Here is a 6000-nt window from a genome sequence, read left to right on the forward strand (position 1 = left end):
TATTTCTCCTGGCAATCTTGATTCCAGCTTGCGCTTCTTCCAGCCCAGCATTTCTCATGATGTACTCTGCATATAAGTTAAATAAACAGGGTGACAATATCCAGCCTTGACGAACTCCTTTTCCTATTTGGAACCAGTCTGTTGTTCCATGTCCAGTTCTAACTGTTGCTTCCTGACCTGCATACAGGTTTCTCAAGAGGCAGATCAGGTGGTCTGGTATTCCCATCTCTTTCAGAATTTTCCACAGTTTATTGTGATCCACACAGTCAAAGGCTTTGGCATAGTCAACAAAGCAGAAATAGATGCTTTTCTGGAACTCTCTTGCTTTTTCCATGATCCAGCGGATGTTGGCAATTTGATCTCTGGTTCCTCTGCCTTTTCTAAAACCAGCTTGAACATCAGGAATTTCACGGTTCACGTATTGCTGAAGCCTGGCTTGGAGAATTTTGAGCATTACTTTACTATCGTGTGAAATGAGTGCAATTGTGTGGTAGTTTGAGCATTCTTTGGCATCACTTTTCTTTGGGATTGGAATGAAAACTGACCTTTTCCAGTCCTGTGGCCACTGCTGAGTTTTCCAAATTTGCTGGCATATTGAGTGCAGCACTTTCACAGCATCATCTTTCAGGATTTGGAATAGCTCAACTGGAATTCTATCACCACCACTAGCTTTGTTCGTAGTGATGCTTTCTAAGGCCCACTTGACTTCACATTCCAGGATATCTGGCTCTAGGTCAGTGATCACACCATCGTGATTATCTGGGTCGTGAAGATCCTTTTTCTACAGTTCTTCTGTGTATTCTTGCCACCTCTTCTTAATATCTTCTGCTTCTGTTAGGTCCATAGCATTTCTGTCCTTAATCGAGCCCATCTTTGCATGAAATGTTCCTTTGGAATCTCTGATTTTCTTGAGGAGATCTCTAGTCTTTCCCATTCTGTTGTTTTCATCTATTTCTTTGCATTGATCGCTGAAGAAGGCTTTCTTATCTCTTCTTGCTATTCTTTGGAACTCTGCATTCAGATGTTTATATCTTTCCTTTTCTCCTTTGCTTTTCACTTCTCTTCTTTTCACAGCTATTTGTAAGGCCTCCCCAGACAGCCATTTTGCTTTTTTGCATTTCTTTTTCATGGGGATGGTCTTGATCCCTGTCTCCTGTACAGTGTCATGAACCTCATTCCATAGTTCATCAGGCACTCTATCTATCAGATCTAGGCCCTTAAATCTATTTCTCAGTTCCACTGTATAATCATAAGGGATTTGATTTAGGTCATACCTGAATGTGAATGGTCTAGTGGTTTTCCCTACTTTCTTCAATTAAGTCTGAATTTGGCAATAAGGAGTTCATGGTCTGAGCCACAGTCAGCTCCTGGTCTTGTTTTTGCTGACTGTATAGAGCTTCTCCATCTTTGGCTGCAAAGAATATAATCAGTCTGATTTCGGTGTTGACCATCTGGTGATGTCCATGTATACAGTCTTCTCTTGTGTTGTTGGAAGAGGGTGTTTGTTATGACCAGTGCATTTTCTTGGCAAAACTCTATTAGTCTTTGCCCTGCTTCATTCTGTATTCCAAGGCCAAATTTGCCTGTTACTCCAGGTGTTTCTTGACTTCCTACTTTTGCATTCCAGTCCCCTATAATGAAAAGGACATCTTTTTTGGGTGTTAGTTCTAAAAGGTCTTGTAGGTCTTCATAGAACCATTCAACTTCAGCTTCTTCAGCATTACTGATTGGGGCATAGACTTGGATTACTGTGATATTGAATGGTTTGCCTTGGAAACGAACAGAGATCATTCTGTCGTTTTTGAGATTGCATCCAAGTACTGCATTTCGGACTCTTTTGTTGACCATGATGGCTACTCCATTTCTTCTTAGGGATTCCTGCGTGCAGTAGTAGATATAATGGTCATCTGAGTTAAATTCACCCATTCCAGTCCATTTCAGTTCGTTGATTCCTAGAATGTTGACATTCACTCTTGCCATCTCTTGTTTGACCACTTCCAATTTGCCTTGATTCATGGACCTGACATTCAGTCCATGGAATTCTACAGGCCAGAATACTGGAGTGGGTAGCCTTTCCCTTCTCCGGGGATCTTCCCAACCCAGGGATCGAACCCAGGCCTCCCTCATTGCAAGTGGATTCTTTACCAGCTGAGCCACAAGGAAGCCCAAGTGTGACTGCTGCTGCTGCTAAGTTGCTTCAGTCGTGTCTGACTCTGTGTGACCCCATAGACGGCAGCCCACTAGGCTCCTCTGTCTCTGGGATTTTCCAGGCAAGAATAATGGAGTGGGTTGCCATTTCCTTCTCCAATGCATGAAAGTGAAAAGTGAAAGTGAAGTCGCTCAGTCAGGTCCGACTCTTCCGGACCCCATGGAATGCAGCCTACCAGGCTCCTCCTTCCATGGGATTTTCCAGGCAAGAGTACTGGAGTGGGGGCCATTGCCTTCTCCAAAATGTGACTGAGGAGCTGAGTTTTTAATTAATTCAGGGTTAAATAACCACATGTGACTGGTATTTAGCATATTGGATAGTACAACACTAGGGTATCAAAATCTTGCTGTTAGACCCAGTATTTTTGCCAACCTGCATATTCCGGATACCTGGATTATTTCAATTGCTTGGTTGGGGATATAAATTAAGACCTGTTAAGAGGCAATGCCAAAGAATGCTCAAACTACCGCACAATTGCACTCATCTCACACGATAGTAAAGTAATGCTCAAAATTCTCCAAGCCAGGCTTCAGCAATACGTGAACCGTGAAATTCCTGATGTTCAAGCTGGTTTTAGAAAAGGCAGAGGAACCAGAGATCAAATTGCCAACATCCGCTGGATCATGGAAAAAGCAAGAGTTCCAGAAAAAATCTATTTCTGCTTTGTTGACTATGCCAAAGCCTTTGACTGTGTGGATCACAATAAACTGTGGAAAATTCTGAAAGAGATGGGAATACCAGACCACCTGATCTGCCTCTTGAGAAATTTGTATGCAGGTCAGGAAGCAACAGTTAGAACTGGACATGGAACAACAGACTGGTTCCAAATAGGAAAAGGAGTACGTCAAGGCTGGATATTGTCACCCTGTTTATTTAACTTATATGCAGAGTACATCACGAGAAACGCTGGGCTGGAAGAAGCTCAAGCTGGACTCAAGATTGCCGGGAGAAATATCAATAGCCTCAGATATGCAGATGACACCACCCTTATGGCAGAAAGTGAAGAGGAACTAAAAAGCCTCTTGATGAAAGTGAAAGTGGAGAGTGAAAAAGTTGGCTTAAAGCTCAACATTCAGAAAATGAAGATTATGGCATCTGGTCCCATCACTTCATGGGAAATAGATGGGGAAACAGTGGAAACGGTGTCAGACTTTCTTTTTCTGGGCTCCAAAATCACTGCAGATGGTGACTGCAGCCATGAAATTAAAAGACGCTTACTCCTTGGAAGGAAAGTTATGACCAACCTAGATAGCATATTCAAAAGCAGAGACATTACTTTGCCAACAAAGGTCCGTCTAGTCAAGGCTATGGTTTTTCCAGTGGTCATGTATGGATGTGAGAGTTGGACTGTGAAGAAGACTGAGCGCCGAAGAATTGATGCTTTTGAACTGTGGTGTTGGAGAAGACTTTTGAGAGTCCCTTGGACTGCAAGGAGATCCAACCAGTCCATTCTGAAGGAGATCAGCCCTGGGATTTCTTTGGAAGGAATGATGCTGAAGCTGAAACTCCAGTACTTTGGCCACCTCATGCGAGGAGTTGACTCATTGGAAAAGACTCTGATGCTGGGAGGGATTGGGGGCAGGAGGAGAAGGGGACCACAGAGGATGAGATGGCTGGATGGCATCACTGACTTGATGGACGTGAGTCTGAGTGACCTCCGGGAGTTGGTGATGGACAGGGAGGCCTGGTGTGCTGCGATTCATAGGGTCACAAAGAGTCAGACACGACTGAGCGACTAAACTGAACTGAAGAGTTATCAGCCTTCCCTAGTAGCTCAGACAGTAAAGCATCTGCCTGCAATGCAGGAAACCTGGGTTCAATCCCTGGGTAGGGAAGATCCCCTGGAGAAGGAAATGGCAACTCACTCCAGTATTCTTGCCTGGAGAATTGCATGGACAGAGGAGCCTGGTGGATCACAGTTCATGGGGTCGCAAAGAGTCGGACACGACTGAGCGACAAAACATGCACACACAAGAGTTGTCTAACATCTAATACACTTATCAAAAACTAGCAAATGCTTCCTTTTCCAGAGGCAGGTAAATGTTAGGGCCCCTGACCTTGCTCACATTCTCGAAGATACTGATAGTCTAGTGTTTTGAATCCAGTAGTTAAAAATATCTTTGTGTTATAAACATTCTGAAATATGTTTTTATGTGATTGTGTGATGGATTTGGGAGAAGCCAATGGCACCCCACTCCAGTACTGTTGCCTGGAAAATCCCATAGATGGAGGAGCCTGGTAGGCTGCAGTCCATGGGGTTGCTAAGAGTCGGATATGACTGAGCGACTTCACTTTCACTTTTCACTTTCACGCATTGGAGAAGGAAATGGCAACCCACTCCAGTCTTCTTGCCTGGAGAATCCCATGGACGGAGAAGCCTGGTAGGCTGCAGTCCATGGGGTCGCACAGAGTTGGACACGACTGAGGCGACTTAGCAGCAGCAGCAGCAGTGATGGACTTCCATAAGAGATATCTGTATTTGTGTTTGGGAATAAAATATCTGCCATTTTAGTAATTTCCATAGGAAAAGACCAAGCTCATATTATTCAAATTATATGTATTTACTGACTATAAGCTCCAAAAACAGAGGTTTTTTTTGTTTTGTTCACTGCTTGTATCCAATGCCTAGAACAGTGCCTAGGACATGTTAGATATGCATTAAATATTTTTTTTTATTTTGTTTCTTTTTTAATTTTATTTTTTAACTTCACAATATTGTATTGGTTTTGCTATATATCAACATGAATCTGCCACAGGTATACATGTGTTCCCCATCCTGAACCCTCCTCCCTCCTCCCTCCCTGTACCATCCCTCTGGGTCATCCCAGTGTACCAGCCCCAAGCATCCAGTATTGTGCATTGAACCTGGACTGGCGATTTGTTTCATATATAATATTATACATGTTTCAATGCCATTCTCCCAAATCATCCCACTCTCTCCCTTTCCCTCTCCCACAGAGTCCAAAAGACTGTTCTATATATCAGTGTCTCTTTTGCTGTCTCTTATACAGGGTTATTGTTACCATCTTTCTAAATTCCATATATATGCGTTAGTATACTGTATTGGTGTTTTTCTTTCTGGCTTAATTCACTCGGTATAATAGGCTCCAGTTTCATCCACCTCATTAGAACTGATTCAAATGTATTCTTTTTAATGGCTGAGTAATACTCCATTGTGTATATGTACCACAGCTTTCTTATCCATTCATCTGCTGATGAACATCAAGGTTGCTTCCATGTCCTGGCTATTATAAACAGTGCTGCGATGAACATTGGGGTACACGTGTCTCTTTCATTTCTGGTTTCCTCAGTGTGAATGCCCAGCAGTGGGATTGCTGGATCATAAGGCAGTTCTATTCCCAGTTTTTTAAGGAATCTCCACACTGTTCTCCATAGTGGCTATATTAGTTTGCATTCCCACCAACAATGTAAGAGGGTTCCCTTTTCTCCACACCCTCTCCAGCATTAATTGCTTGTAGACTTTTGGATCGCAGCCATTCTGACTGGCGTGAAATGGTACCTCATAGTGGTTTTGATTTGCATTTCTCTGATAATGAGTGATGTTGAGCATCTTTTCATGGTTTGTTAGCCATCTGTATGTCTTCTTTGGAGAAATGTCTATTTAGTTCTTTGGCCCATTTTTTAATTGGGTCATTTATTTTTCTGGAATTGAGCTGCAGGAGTTGCTTGTATATTTTTGAGATTAGTTGTTTGTCAGTTGCTTCATTTGCTATTATTTTCTCCCATTCTGAAGGCTGTCTTTTCACCTTGCTTATAGTTTCCTTTGTTGT

This window comes from Bubalus bubalis, chromosome 23 (assembly GCF_019923935.1).
Source record: "Bubalus bubalis isolate 160015118507 breed Murrah chromosome 23, NDDB_SH_1, whole genome shotgun sequence".
Lineage (NCBI taxonomy): Eukaryota > Metazoa > Chordata > Mammalia > Artiodactyla > Bovidae > Bubalus > Bubalus bubalis.